Genomic DNA, 15,766 nt, shown 5'->3' with positions numbered 1-15,766 from the left:
TTTTTGAGACAGAGCCTCTCTCTGTCATCCAGGCTGGAGTGCAGTGGCACAAACTCAGCTCACTGCAACCTCTGCCTCCTGAGTTCCAGCAATTCTCCTGCTTCAGCCTCCCCAGTAACTGGTACTACAGGTGCCTGCCACCACACCCAGTTAATTTTTTTGTATTTTTAGTACAGACAGGGTTTCACCATGTTTGCCAGCCTGGTCTCAAACTCCTGGCCTCAAGTGATCCATCCGTCTTGGCCTCCCAAAGTGCTGGGATTACAAGCATGAGTCACCGTGCCCAGTCATCTCTCTTTCTTTACTAAATGTAACACTGATTTTGCTCATTTGTTTTGATCAATGTGCCCTAAATCAAACATAAAGTTGGGAGTGGTCGTAGTTGACATGATTTTAGCCAATGAGATATAAACAGAAGTCTACTTCAGAGTTTCCAGAAAAACTATTGTTTTACTATTAAAAGGGGGCAGAGTCAGGCTGGGTGTGGTGGCTCATTCCTGTAATTCCAGCACTTTGGGAGGTTGAGGCAGGCAGATCACTTGAGGTCAGGAGTTCAAGACCAGCCTGGCCAACATGGTGAAACCTATCTCGACTAAAATTACAAAAATTAGCCGAGTGTGATGCTGTGTTCCTGTAGTCCCGTCACTTGGGAAGCTGAGGCAGGAGAATCATTTGAACCCAGGAAGCGGAGGTTGCAATGAGCTGAGATCGCACCACTGCACTCTAGCCTGGGCAACAGCTCTGTCTCAAAAAAAAAAAAAAGCTGGAGGTGAGGAGGACGGGGAGGGAGGCAGAGTCAAGTAGGCACACGCTTTGCCCTTTTCTCCACCTCTTCTTCCTGTCCTTATCTAGAACATGATGCTTGGCTTTACAGAAACCATCTTGGTACCATAAAATTGAAAGCCACATGCTAAGAATGGTATCACAGGAAGCAAGCAGTATGCTTCCCTGATGATCTCAGGAAACTGCAGTGCCAACCCTGAAATGCTTATTCTTAGACTTTTTATTTCATAAGGTCAGGAAACTCCCTATTTGGTTAATTCGCTCTAGGTCATGACTCTATTACATACAACCAGATACAAACCTAACTCTTATCTATTCTCTATCTCAATTTTCCCCTGAATGTGCCTCACCCTGCTCTTGACTTCACTGGCTGCCCTCTTACCACACTTTGTCTACAACCCATTGAGAATACGTTGTTCATCCTCTCACACCCTATGAAACAAATGCCACGGAGAAGGGGTCATCAATCTTCTTTTTTTTTATTTTGTCAATTTTAGACTTTTATTCTGCCTCTCCTGTGTAAAATCACTTTCTTCTTCAAGGTTCACACCATTGTTTTCATCCTCCAACACTCAGCAGCATTGTCATTACCCGACCTCTCAGGATATGCTCCTCAATCTTACTCTCTATGCATAATTTCATAATCATTCTAGATAGTTTCAATATTGATATTCAATCTTTTTTTTCTTTTTTCTCCTTCCTTCTCTTTCCTTCCCTCCTTCCTTCCTTCCTTCCTTCCTTCCTCCCTTCCTTTCTTTCGTGTGTGTGTGGTTTTTTGTTTTTGTTTTTATTTTTGTTTGAGATGAAGTTTTTTGCTCTGTTGCCCGGGTTGGAGTGCAGTGGCACGATCTCGGCTCACTGCAACCTCTGCCTCCTGGGTTCGAGCGATTCTTCTGCCTCAGCCTCCTGAGTTGCTGGGATTACAGGCACCTACCACCACACCCGGCTAATTTTTTGTATTTTTAGTAGAGACGGGGTTTCACTAACATGGTTGGCCAGGCTCGTCTCAAACTCTTGACCTCAGGTGATCCACCTGCCTCAGCCTCCCAAAGTGCTAGGATTACAGGTGTGAGCCACCACACCCGGCTTCTCCCTCCCTCCCTCCTTCCTTCCTTCTTTCCTTCCTTCCTTCCTTCCTTCCTTCCTTCCTTCCTTCCTTCCTTCCTTCCTTCCTTCATTGCTTCCTTGTTTGAGACAGGGTCTGTCTCTGTCGCTCTGGCTGGAGTGCAGTGGCGTGATCTGGCTCACTACAGCCTTGACCTCCCGCAAGCTCAATCAGTCTTCCTGCCTCAGCCCCATGAGTAGCTGGAACTACAGGCACAAGCCACCACACCCAGCTAATTTTTTAATTTTTTGTAGAGATGGGTTTTTGCCAGGTTGCCCAGGCTGGTCTTGAACTCTGGACTCAAGCAACCCTCCTGCCCAGGCCTCCCAAAGTGTTGGGATTACAGGTGTGAGCCATCACGCCCGGCCTGATATTCAGTCTTGATCTTGAAATTTCTTGACTTCCTTCAATCATTCCAACAGCCCGTTCTCAAAGCCACATTCTGGGCTGTGCCATCTCCTTGAGCTCCAATCTGTGATGTTTTTAAAATAAAGATATATCTTAGAAATTCAGTATAAAGTTAATTTTTTAAAGATTTTTTAAAATCAGCAAATATTTATTTACAATGTTTGCAGTTATGATAGGTGTGGACAAATCTTACCACTTTATTTATTTATTTTGAGATGGAGTTATGATCTGTCACCCAGGCTGGAGTACAATAGCGCGATCTTGGCTCATTGCAACCTCCACCTCCTGGGTTCAGGGGATTCTCCTGCCTCAGTCTCCTGAGTAGCTGGGATTACAGGCGTGTGCCACCATGCCTGCTAATTTTTGTATTATTAGTAGAGATGGGGTTTTGCCATGTTGGCCACGCTGGTCTGAAACTCCTGGCATCAAGTGATCTGCCTGCCTTGGCCTCCTGAAGTGCTGAGGTTACAGGCGTGAGCCACTGCGCCCAGGCTTACCACTTTATTTTGCATTTACTATGTGTGTTTTTCTTTTATTGTTTTTCTCCCTATTTCACTTTTTGTTAGAGTAGTTAAATCTATTAATTTGATTTTTATTTTAACTGTTTAGGGGTTATAGATTCTATTTCTGTTTTAGTAGTAACCAATAAGGTTTTTCTTCACAGTTTTATTGAGGTATAATTATATGTTGTATGATTTACTCATTGTAAGTGGATTATTCTTTGATGATTTTTACTACGTTTATACAGTTGCACAACCATCACTACAATTCACTTTTAGAACTCTTCCATTGTCCTCTGAAGTTTCTTTGTGTTCATGTTCAATCTGCCCTCTGCTCAATCTTAAGCACACACTGATTTTCTTTCCATTTCTACAGTTTTGCTTTTTCTAGTAATTTCACGGAAGTGCAGTCATATGACGTATACTCATTTGTATCTAGCTTCTCTCATTTAGCATAATAATTTTTTTTTTTTTTTTTTGAGACAGAGTTTCGCTCTTGTTGCCCAGGCTAGAGTGCAATGGTGCAATCTCAGCTTACTGCAACCTCTGCCTCCCCGGTTCAAGCAATTCTCCTGCCTCTGCCTCTAAAGTAGCTGGGATTACAGGCACATGCCACCGCGTCCAGCTAATTTTTTGCATTTTTAGTAGAGACGGGGTTTCACCATTTTGATGAGGCTGGTCTCAAACTCCTGACCCCAGTTGGCCCACCTGCCTCGGCCTCCCAAAGTGCTGAGATTACAGGCATGAGCCACACGTCTGGCCTTAGCATAGTCATTTGAGGTTCATCCATGTCATTGGCTATATCAGTCATTCACTCCTGTTTATTGCTGAATAGGATTCAGTATGGATATACCATTCTTGTTTATTCATCAACTGATGGATACTTGGATTTTTTCCCAATTCTTGGCTATTATGAATAATGTTGCTATGAATGTCACTATAGTTTGGATATTTGTCCCCCCCAAACCTCATACTGAAATTTTATCCTCAGTGTTAGAGATGGGGCCTAATGTACAGCGTTTTGGTCACAGGGAAGGATCCCTCATGAATGTCTTGGTGTCATCCTTGTGGTAATGAGTGAGTTCTCATTGTATTAGTTCCAGCAAGAACCGGTTGTTAAAATGAACCTGGCACCGCACCCCACTCCCTCCTCACCCTGACCTCTCTCTTCCTTCTCTCTCTGTGTGATCTCTACAGTGCCAGCTCCCCTTCACCTTCTGCCATGAGTGGAAGTGGCCTGAGGCTTTTGCTGGATGCCCAGTCTTCTAGCCAGCAGAACTGTGAACCAAATAAACTCTTTTTCTTTACCCAGCCTCAGGTTCCTTTATAACAACACTAAATGGTGGCTTGGTGTTTGATAGGCCTGAGGAATTGAAAGATGAGAACCTATAGCAACTGGCTGAGGAGGCAGGGCAGAGATGCAAGAGAGATGCTTCTGCTTGGAGAAGTAACTACATTCCCCTCCGACAGAAGCCAAAGGTGCATGACTATCAGGGATGAGGTGTGGAGCCCTTGGGAGAATTATCAGCCGAGGGTCACTTAAAAAGTGCTCTGGTGGCCGGGCATGGTGGCTCACACCTGTAATTCCAGCACTTTGGGAGGCCAAGGTGGGCAGATCACTTGAGGTCAGGAGTTCGCAACCAACATGGTGAAACCTTGTCTCTACTAAAAATACAAAAATTAGCTGAGCATGGTGGTGAACAGCTACTCGGGAGGCTGAGGCAGGAGGATAGATTGAACTCAGGAGGCGGAGGTTGCAGTGAGCCGAGATTGCACCACTGCACTCCAGCCTGGGTGACAGAACAAGACTCCGCCAAATAAAACAAAACAAACAAACAAACAAAAGAAAAAGTGTTCTGGCCTGGGAGGGCTTCTGTCAAAGGTAAAGGAGGTTCTCCCCCAGCCCCAAGAGATGGTCTGTGTGAGTGGACTGAGAATTTACAGAAGCAGCAATGGCCACTGAGGAAAACAATTTCATCATAGCACAGGCAGTTGAGTAAACATAAACCTAAGAACCTAAAAACACACCTGCGAGAGAATCTGCTTTAAATACTTGCAAGCCTAGAGAGCATACTGTCATCCTAGAGTGCTATCAGTCACATAAGAACTCTCCGCACCCCCTCTCCTTTCATCTCTCCTTATGCCTCAACTCTCAAGGGCCCAGAAGCTATGAGTATCAAGCTGAGGGAGAAGAAACAAAGAGAGAAAAGAAACTCATCACATCTCCTCTTCCAGGTGTAGGGGAGGCTGGCCTGAAGTTGATTCTAACGGTAAGAGTGAAGATTTCATTCTAAATCAACTTTAGATTGTAATTCTTACCAAAAAACTGGAGATGCTAATTTCCATATTCGGACTGTGTTTTGCAACTTAAAGTGAGCATAAAACTGTCTATTTTCTAAGGGATACCTAAAAAGTCCTGGGGGCCTCTTGGAGCTCTCAAGGGGGCAGCAAAACTACTGTCCTCATTTAATAAATGTTAAAGGGATAGTAGTAAACCACATAAAGCTAGTTCATCAATTACAACCCTTGGATTGAGCATGTTAAATAATATGGTTACAATTTCCATATCTGTTGTTATTTCTAGAGATTTAAAAATGGAGGGTGTTACTGCTCATGAGATGTGTTTTTAAAAAAACGAAGGAGATGCTGGAGGATTTAAATAACCATTTTACCTCTGAAATCTTATTTTACTCTGATTTCTGAAAATGCCTTCCTAATTTTCCAGGATTCTTACCCTTTCCCCATTTTTACTTCTTATCTACCAGCCTAATAAATCTGTTTTTCCTCAACTTGGACTCAACTTCTTTCATTTCTATCCAAGATGCTCTAGTGCATTTCGACTTACTATCCCATTTCCAGAATTCACTGTATCTCATCCTTGCATTAATTCTGCACTCTGCCTTTTCTAGTCTACATGCGGGCTGCTGTACAACACTAAAAGAAAAAAAAAATATTTAATCCCACACCTGGCAAATTCCTAGTCTCCAAACTCAGCTGTACTCCTAGTAATTATTTGCAGACATTTATATATATTATTGGATCTGTTCCCTCCTCCATTCACTTTCATAGCTATTGTAATTTTTTCCCACTCATTTCAAGCTCTGTGCCCTGAATGAATTTGTACTTCATAGAAAGCACTGAAGTGGCTGGGCACAGTGGCTCATGCCTATAATCCCAGCACGTTGAGAGTCTGACACAGGCAGATCGCTTGAGACCAGAAGTTCAAGACCAGCCTGAGCAACATGAAAAAACCCTGTCTCTACAAAAAAAATCCAAAAACCTAGCCTGGCATAGTAGTGTGTGCCTGTAGTCCAAGCTATTTGGGAGGCTTAGGTGGGAGAATCTTGAGCCTGGGAGGCTGAGGCTATAGTGACTCATGATTGTGCCACTGCACTCCCACCTGGGCAACAGAGCAAGACCCTGTCAAAAAAAAAGAAAGAAAGAGAGGAAGGAAGGAAGGAAGGGAGGGAGGGAGGGAGGGAGGGAGGGAAGCAGTTTTTGTCACCAAGTTCTCTCCTTCTCAGTTCTATCTACAAATGTATTAATATCTCCATCTCCTTCCCTATTCCCTCTTGCCTCGGGTAGAGATTATTTCCGCCTGGATGAATCTATTCTGTTCACTTGTGTTCTGAGTCAGTCTGCAGGCATTACTAGTGGTTCTTATTAAAATGCAGATTTTGATTCAGTAGGTCTAGGGTGGGGCCTGAGATTGTGCATTTCCAACACATGATGCTGATGCTAGTGGTTCATAGACCACATTTAGAGTAGAAAGGCTGTTATTTGACATTCCTTATCTCCTTTTGCTCTACCAATTATCCTTTCTCCTTGCTTTATTTTCAAATTCTCTAATGGCTTTTCAGGATATAAAATGTTTGAATTTGTCTTATCTTAAAAAGTCTTTCTCCAAAATAGGAACACTTTTACACTGTTGATGGGAGTGTAAATTACTTCAACCATTGTGGAAGACAGTGTGCCGATTCCTCAAGGATCTAGAACCAGAAATACCATTTGACCCAGCCCTCCCATTACTGGGTATATACCCAAAGGATTATGAATCATTCTACTATAAAGACACATGCACATGTGTGTTTATTGCAGCACTATTTATAATAGCAAAGACTTTGAACCAACCCAAATGCCCATCAATGATAGACTGGATAAAGAAAATGTGGCACACATACACCACAGAACACTATGCAGCCATAAAAAAAGAATGAGTTAATGTCCTTTGCAGGGACATGGATGAAGCTGGAAAGCATCATTCTCAGCAAACTAATACAGGAACAGAAAACCAAACACCACATGTTCTTACTCGTAAGTGGGAGTTGAACAATGAGAACACACGGACACAGGGAAGGGAATGTCACACACTGGGGCCTGTCAGGGGGTGCGGGGCAAGGGGAGGGAGAGCATTAGGACAAATACCTAATGCATGAGGGGCTTAAAACCTAGGTGATGGGATGATGGGTGCAGCAAACCACCATGACACATGTATACCTATGTAACAAACCTCCACATTCTGCACATACATCTCACAACTTAAAGTATAATTAAAAAAAAAAAAAAAAGCCTTTCTCCAAAACATTTTCTAAAGTCATCACCCAGTCTCACACCTTACCATTTGGATTCAGTTCCCGCCTCCATTCACTTTCATAGCTGCATTTTCAATTTATCCATTGCTGCATTACAAATTACCCTAAAGCTTAGCTGAAAATAAGTTTCTGTAGATCAAGAATCTGGTGTCAGCTGGGTGCAGGCTCACACCTGTAATCCCAGCACTCTGGGAGGCCAAGGCAGGGGGATCACTTGAGGTCAAAAGGTTGAGACTATTATGGCCAACACAGCGAACCATGTTTCTACCAAAAATACAAAAATCAGCCGGATGAGATGGTGCATGCCTGTAATCCCAGCTACTCCAAAGCCTGAGGTGTGAAAATCATTTGAACCCAGGGGATGGAGGAGGTGGCAGTGAGCCAAGATTGCGCCACTGTACTCCAGCCTGGGCGACGGAATGAGACTGTCTCAAAAAAATAAATAAAATAGAAAATAAATAAATAAAACATGTCTAAAAAGATGGAAGTTGAAAAAAAAAAAAAAAGATTCTGGGTGTGCCTTAGCTAGGTACTCCACCTTGGAGTCTCTTACAAGACTGCAATCAGGATGTCAGCTGGGGGTATAGTCATTTCAAATTTGTCTGAGGGAGGAACCATTTCTGAACTCATTCATCTGGTTGTTGGCAGAACTCAATTCCTTGCAGGTTGTTGAACTGAGGGCCTTAGTTCCTTACTGGCTATTAACTGGAATTTTCCATCACTTCTTTGCCATGTGGGTCTCTGTAGGGCAGCTCACAATGTGGCAGCTGGCTTCCATCTGAGTGAGCAGAGACTGTATGAAAGGGCAAGCAAGATGGAATCTAGTCTTCTGTAACCCTCGGAAGTGACATCCTATCACTTTGCTGTAGTCTATTCGTCTATTCTTTTTTTTTTTTTTTTTTTTTTCCTGAGACGGAGTCGCGCTCTGTCACCCAGGCTGGAGTGCAGTGACTCGATCTCGGCTCGCTGCACCCTTTGCCTCCCGGGTTCATGCCATTCTCCTGCCTCAGCCTCCTGAGTAGCTGAGACTACAGGTGCCCGCCACCATACACAGCTAATTTTTGTATTTTTAGTAGAGACGGGGTTTCACTGTGGTAGTCAGGATGGTCTCGATCTCCCGATTTCGTGATCCGCCCGCCTGAGCCTCCCAAAGTGCTGGGATTACAGGCGTAAGCCACCGCGCCCGGCCTGTAGTCTATTCTTTAGAAGCAAGTCACTAAGTCCAGCCCACACTCAACGGGAGGATATTGCACAAAGGCATGAAAACCAGGTGGCAGGGATCACTGGGAGCCATCCTAAAGGCTGTCTACCATGCCTTCAAGGCCAGGCCTCTCGAAAAAAATCTATGCTTGCTCTCCCCATTCTGTCAACTTTCTTCACTTTTCTTTTTTCTTTAACCCAGAGATTCAACTTTCCCTAAATAAACACTCCCCACTTTTCAAACCTTTAGATTTGGTTTTCCCCTTTCAACAATTACTAAAGATGCTCTTATTGACAAATCCAAAAATCACTTGTCACTACTCACCTTATTCGACCCTTTACTTAGCTTTCACAACAGCACTCTCTCCTGATTTTATTACTATTCCTAAGATCAAATCCTTTTCCATACTCTTTCCTAGCTCCTCTTAATCTACCCATATTTTAAAAGTAGATGGTTTTTAAGTTCCTATAGTTCTTATTCCTCTTGATCTTTATACAGTATTCTCATCTTCACCTACAGCTTCCATTATCACAAATACATTAGAATGCCAAATAATTTTCACTTTGAGACGTTTGTGGGACAGCCAAAAGTTAGAAACATATTTCTGACTTCTGGCTATCCCACAAACGTCTCAAAAGTGAACTCCTCCTTTCTCTCTAATATATTTGTCTTCTTGCTTTTTGTTTCCTGGTTAACAACAACGACCTACCCAACTGCCCGTGTGGGAAATCAAGATTCATCTCAGAATCTTGACTTTCTGTCACCATCTACATCCAGTGAGGCCCTAGGTCTGGTCACTTTCATTCCTTTTGTATTCTAGTCATTCTTCTGCCTGTTCTATCATTTTTTTACTCCCTCAGTAATGTCTCCTCCACGTTATAAATCCCAGGAGGATAGGGAATGTACCTTGTTAACTTCCATAGCCCTGGCACTGACCCAGGTGATAGGGTTCTTTCTAAATATTTCTTGTCTGGCTGCTCAAAACTAAAATTTAGTGCTATGCTAGTGCTTAGATGTCCTTAATAATTTCTAATTATTTATCCAAACTCCTTAGTAGCCTGTAAAAGATATTCCATTTATTTGAATATGTAGATGTGCTTGTCCATATAACAGATAGGCCCAGAAGCCTAAATTTTGTAAGGTCTTCAATCTGCTTTTACATTTTCTCTGTTACTTCCTTCATTGTCCAGTTGTCCACTGCCACATTTTTTTTTTTTTTTTTTTTTTTTGAGATGGAGTCTCACTCTGTCACTCAAGCTAGAGTGCAGTGGTGCAATCTCGGCTCACTGCAACCTCCACCTCCCGGGTCCAAGCGATTCTCCTGCCTCAGCCTCCTGAGTAGCTGGGATTGCAGATGTGCACCGCCACACCTGGCTAATTTTTGTATTTTTAGTAGAGATGGGGTTTCACCATGTTAGGCTGGTCTTGAATTCTTGACTCAAGTAGTCCATCCACTTCAGCCTCCCAAAGTGCTGGGATTACAGGCATGAGCCACTACGCCTGGCCATCCACTGCCACTTCTTATGCTACCATCGTGCTTGCTACCACCTGCCTTGTCCTCCTTTCAAATCTGTTACTTCCATGTTACTTCTACAGGCAGGGAAAACAGGGACTGACTGGAAATCCAAAGGGCTGTCTTTTCGGCCAAGTTCATGAGCATTAGTGCAGAAATATTACTTCTCATTTATCACAGTGATCCCCCTTATTTCCTACTTCTTGGTCATATTATAGAGAAGAGAAGTTGTTGGACCAATGTCTTTTAGACAAGTGAAGTATAATCACATACAGCAATAAAAAAATTATTTATGTCAGCTATGGCTATAGTTTCTATGTGGGAGAACTAGACTATATATAAATCAATAACCCAATACTTAAATCTGAATAAGTTATGAATGACTCTCTCATTCATTCCATTTCTCAGTTTATCCCCAGTCCTTTCTTATCCTACTTTCCTATCACTGCAATCTCAAGAATAAAATGGTGGGTGCAGGTCAATGTATACAACCGTTAAAGAGAAGACTAGACAAAGTGTAATGCAGCTGGGTGTGGTGGTACATGCCTATAGTCCCAGCTACTAGGGAGGCTGAAGTGTGAGGATCACTTGAGCCTGGGGGGTCGAAGCTGCAGTGAGCTATGATTGTATCTCAAAAAAAATAAATAAAAAAGATTAAGTATAATGCCTTTACTTTCCTATATAATAATATTTAGTGGCAAGATCATGTGAAATCAGTTGGCTGGGTATGTACCTGTCCCTCCTACCCCTGATATTAAGTTTACTGAAGTAGGAATATATTTAAGTAGATATATCACTTATACTTTTTAAAAGGTCTATCGAAGCTACTTGACCCCTTCCTGAAATGAAAGCAAAAACTAAATCCAACGGACAACCCTATCTGCAAGTGAGCTGATGAGCTCTGCTAACATAGGGCAAATAGTTTTTGGAAACATCTTAAGTGACAATATTCTCAGGAGCTGTCCATTGGCCTAGGTAGATGTGAAGATACAGACACAGGAGAAAAGCAAATAACCAATTAGAATTGGCTGTGAGAGCCTAGTGTGGAAGAATGCAACACAAGTAGTTTCCATCGGAACTGAGGCTTGTTTATTCTGCTTATCTGAAGGCAGAACCAATAATCCCAATGATCCCAGAATGATGATAACTGTTTTTCTACATTTAAAAAGAGCCAATTAAGGCTGGCGCAGTGGCTCGCGCCTGTAATCCCAGCACTTTGGGAGGCCGAGGCAGGCGGATCACGTGAGGTCAGGAGTTCGAGACCAGCCTGACCAACATGGAGAAACCCTGTCTCTACTAAAAATAGAAAATTAGCCGGGGGTGGTGGTGTATGCCTGTAATCCTAGCTACTCAGGAGGCTGAGGCAGGAGAATCATTTGAACCTGGGAGGTGGAGGTTGCTGTGAGCCGAGATTGCACCATTGCACTCCAGCCTGGGCAATGAGCAAAACTCCGTCTCAAAAAAAAAAAAAAAAAAAAAAAAGAAGCCAATTAGCAGAACCTTTGCAAATGGGCCAATTCCTGCTCTTAGTATCAGGACACAAATAAAGCTTTGCTGATTTAATGCGGTTTGTCATGTACCTTGAATTGTTTCATATTAGCAGAGACAGATTTACATCCATTCTTATGCTTTCTGGCTCAGTGCCTTTTGCAACCACCTGAATGCACTTAAGAGACAGAAGGGTGATGTTCATATTTTGAGAACAAAACCAAGTGACGTGACCTTAGCTTCTGTCAAATGCCATGTCTGCAACCTTTAAAATTAGTGGAGGAACATCTATGAGGCTTTATGTACCAAAACTGGGCCTGCTACATAGCACATCTTTGTTGGATTTCATAGAGACCTCTATTCGGCTCTCCCTTGATTTACTTCTTTTAGCTCAAGCTGATCTAAATCTTAATTATCTTTAAGGACTCTGCCTTTTCTATTTATCTCCACTAGTTTTTACTGTGTCATTGTGCAACTTGGCTTCTGTCCTTGGCCAATCTCTGATTCTGCTTTTGCTTTATTTTACTAGGTCTCATTGACCTGCTTGTACCCTCCTCTGAATCTGGTTTCAACATTTGTCCTGCTTTTGTTTTGGCTCTTCCCTAACAGTCTGCAGAAACTTTGATTCATCATGTAGCACAAGATAAGGGGAGCCACGTTAGAACACTGTCAGCTGGTTTATCAGCCCCTCTGACCTCCCATCTTCTAAAAATGATTTTATTTGTAGGCTTGTTAGTTGAAGCTGGCTGACAACCTTGTATTATGACCTTCAAGTAAGAATCTTGCTATGGGATTGGATAGAAAGTAATGTTTCTTCACTCAGTTCCCATCCTTCACATTTTTTACCATGAACGCTGAATACCCATGGAAGATAGTGTTTAATTTACTAAACGAATGCAAGCTGAAGCAGCCTTTTTGAAATAATTTGAAGTTGTTATTTCACAAAAACAAATGTGGAATGATAGACCCATTAATTAAAAGACAGAAATTCAGGAGAAAAAAGTCTCAATATTTTTTCTTCAAGTAATTAATGACACCATATGTGAAGCTAAGTCATTTCTATAATTTGCAGATTTGGTCTCAGCTAAGAGCTAAAACTGTTCATAGCAGCACTAAGGAGACCTGTACCCTTACAGGGAAATTATAAAATTTCATTTATTTTAACTCTTTCATTACTGCCAACATTCAGCACAGTTTTTTTTCTGGTGTTAATTTCAATGTGTTTGTTGTGGCATTATTAAAGCAGTCACAACAGAGCCTAGCACATAGTACATGCTTTTGCAATTTTTTTTTGAGGCGGAGTCTCACTCTGTTACGCAGGCTGGAGTACAATGGGGCAATCTCAGCTCACTGCAAACTCCGCTTCCCAGATTCAAGTGATTCTCATACCTCAGCCTCCTGAGTAGCTGGGATTACAGGCATCTGCCAGCATGCCTGACTAATTTTTGTATGTTTAGTAGAGATGAGGTTTCACCATGTTGGCCAGGCTGGTCTTGAACACCTGACCTCAAGTGATCTGCCGCCTCAGTCTCCCAAAGAGCTGGGATTATAGGCGTGAATCACTGCACCCAGCCTGCAATTTTTTTTGAGACTAGGTGTCGCTTTGTTGCCCAGGCTGGAGTGCAATGGCACTGTCATGACTCACTGCATCCTCAACCTCCCAGGCTCAGTTGATCCTCCTACCTCAGCCTCCTGAGTAGCTGGAACTACAGGTGCACACCACCACATTTGGCTAATTTTTAAAATTTTTTGTAGAGACGGGATCTCACTATGTTACCCAGGCTGGTCTCAAACTCCTGGGCTCAAGTTATCCTCCTACCTTGGCCTCCCTCAGTGCTGGGATTGCAGACATGAACCACAGCACCCGGCTGATCTTTGCTATTATATGTTAAAATTATAAAAATGGATTAGCATCAAGATGGTGCTGAATGGTATTTGGCCAGGAATGTCTGACTTAGTCTTGGGCCTGTCACTCCTTTCTGTGACAGTGTTGAGGAAGCTATTGCACAATGGGGCAAATCAAGACAAAGTCATATTTCATTGTTAGTTGTATCTTTGGTTCCAAACCCTAATGCAAAACTCCAGAGAGCTGGTCCAGAAGAAGAGTAGAATTCCACTTCCTTAGGTTGGAGGCTACAAATGCCAACACCCAAAGCAAGTCAAATGGCACATCTAGTCTCTCCTTCCTGCCTCATCACCTCATTCACCCTCAAGTTTTGAAATTTGCCTTTCCAGTGGTATGAAAAGAACATCTGCCAGATCTAGAGAACAAGGGACAAATATGAGCAAAAAGTTGTTCATTGAGCATAAAGGTATCTATCCCAGACCTTCCTGTGTCAGGGCAAGACACTAGGTTTGTGAGGGGGGGAAAAAAAAAAGAGAGAGAGAGAGAACAGAGAAAAGGGACGTGGTTTAGACTTCTACCAAGTCCTAAGTGTTCCTTCCATATCCACATGGGTACAGAATTGAAAAGAAGGGAAAGAGCCAAATTCAGTTTTGAAAATATAGCACTAGCTCTTATTGCCATACCAGTCTTCTTAGGGCATTTGATAAATGGCCATGCACCAAGCTGCTAGCTGCAGATCATGCAATGATCATTAACCAAACCAAATCAAACCATAGAAAACTGCTCCTTGCAGATTGAGTCAAAGGACAAAGGAAGAGAACAAAGAGTACTACCTTTGCCCATGGGCAACAACTGTCTTCCAAGATTGTGAAGCTGATTGACAATAATGTATGTAAGGTACATGGCACATAGTAGGCTCTCAAATTGTTTATTTTTCTTTGTTTTGCTATTATTATGAAAGAAAAATCTGTATGCTAGACACAGAAATGTATAAAATTGAATGAAAAGTGAAATTGATATAATAATTTTATCTCCCAGAACTGTAGCAAAAAGTGATTGACTACTTAGAACTTAAAATTTTAAGAGTGATTTTAAACTGTTTTCTCTGAAATTGGTGACTACGGGTGGTCAAATACAGTACTTGGGTATAGATTTAAGAAACTTAAAATGAATACAGAGTTTGACAGTTATGTTCCATGTAGAATTAAGTCATATTTAGAATTTGACTGGGATGTTAGCCAAAGAAATTTGCTATAGTTTCATGAGATAAAATTATAGCATGAATCATCATCTCTCTAGCCTCTTCAAGTAAAGATTTTTTCCAAAGGATATTTTAAAGACAAACACAGTTCATAATTTGATGTATATGTGTTTCTGCAATATGAGTCTTTGATTTCAAGCGGTATGATAGAGAGAACATACCTTATCTAAAGCACATTTTTGGGTTTATCAGATGAGAACTAAGTGAAGGTATGCAAATACATATATATATATTTTTCTATTTAAAAGGAGACAGGCCAGACATGGTGGCTCATGCCTGTAATTGCAGCACTTTAGGAGGCCAAGGCTGGAGGATTGCTTGAAGCCAAGGGTTCAAGACCAGCTGTGGCAACTTAGCCAGACTCCCATCTCTATATTAAAAAAAAAAAAAATCAGTTGGGCATGGTGGCACATGCCTGTAGTCCCAGCTATTTGGGAGGCTGAGGCAAAAGCATCACTTGAGCCCAGGAGTTCGAGGCTGCAGTGAGCTATGATTGCACTCCAGCCTGGGTAACAAAGCAAGACTCTGACTCAAAATGAATGAATGAATGAATGAATGAATGAATAAATAAATAAATAAATAAATAAATAAATAAAATGAAATATAAGGAGGCAAAGGTAATGGCTTGACATTTTTCCAGGCTAAGCTATCATTTAGACAATATAGAACATAAAAATACAAATAGTTTGACCAAAACTCAAATACAGGTAGTTTGGCCAAACTATCTGTATTTTTATGTTCTATATAAACATGGTTATGAAAGAAAATATAGATAGATATCTTTATGAGCAAAGATTTTTTAAATGAATTATCATGTTTTTAACAGTATAAGACAAGTACAGAATGTTGGGAAAACTTATTCTGAGATCATCATCTAATACTGCAGGCATAAGACATTTAAGTCCAACTTTAGAAGTCCTGATGTTTGTGTTGAAGATGAAAATACAGGTTTTAAAAGATTAGTCCAGTAAGATTGTATCAGGATTACTAGATATTTTTTTCATTTATTCTGGAATTTTGGTTGGCTAAACTTTCACGGTAAGTCAATTTAATTTTTTTTTTTTTTTTT

The 15,766-nt window shown here is 41.7% G+C and overlaps 1 protein-coding gene across 1 annotated transcript in view; it reads left to right on the top strand.

Annotated features, from left to right (window-relative positions):
* PPHLN1 (periphilin 1) overlaps positions 1 to 15,766 on the top strand; it is a 219,392-nt gene that overhangs the window by 30,876 nt on the left and 172,750 nt on the right. The window lies entirely within an intron of this gene.

The sequence above is a fragment of the Mandrillus leucophaeus genome, unplaced genomic scaffold, assembly GCF_000951045.1.
Source record: "Mandrillus leucophaeus isolate KB7577 unplaced genomic scaffold, Mleu.le_1.0 Scaffold580, whole genome shotgun sequence".
Lineage (NCBI taxonomy): Eukaryota > Metazoa > Chordata > Mammalia > Primates > Cercopithecidae > Mandrillus > Mandrillus leucophaeus.
The sequence above is the reverse complement of the archived record's forward strand: the minus strand, read 5'-3'. Positions and strand labels throughout refer to the sequence as shown.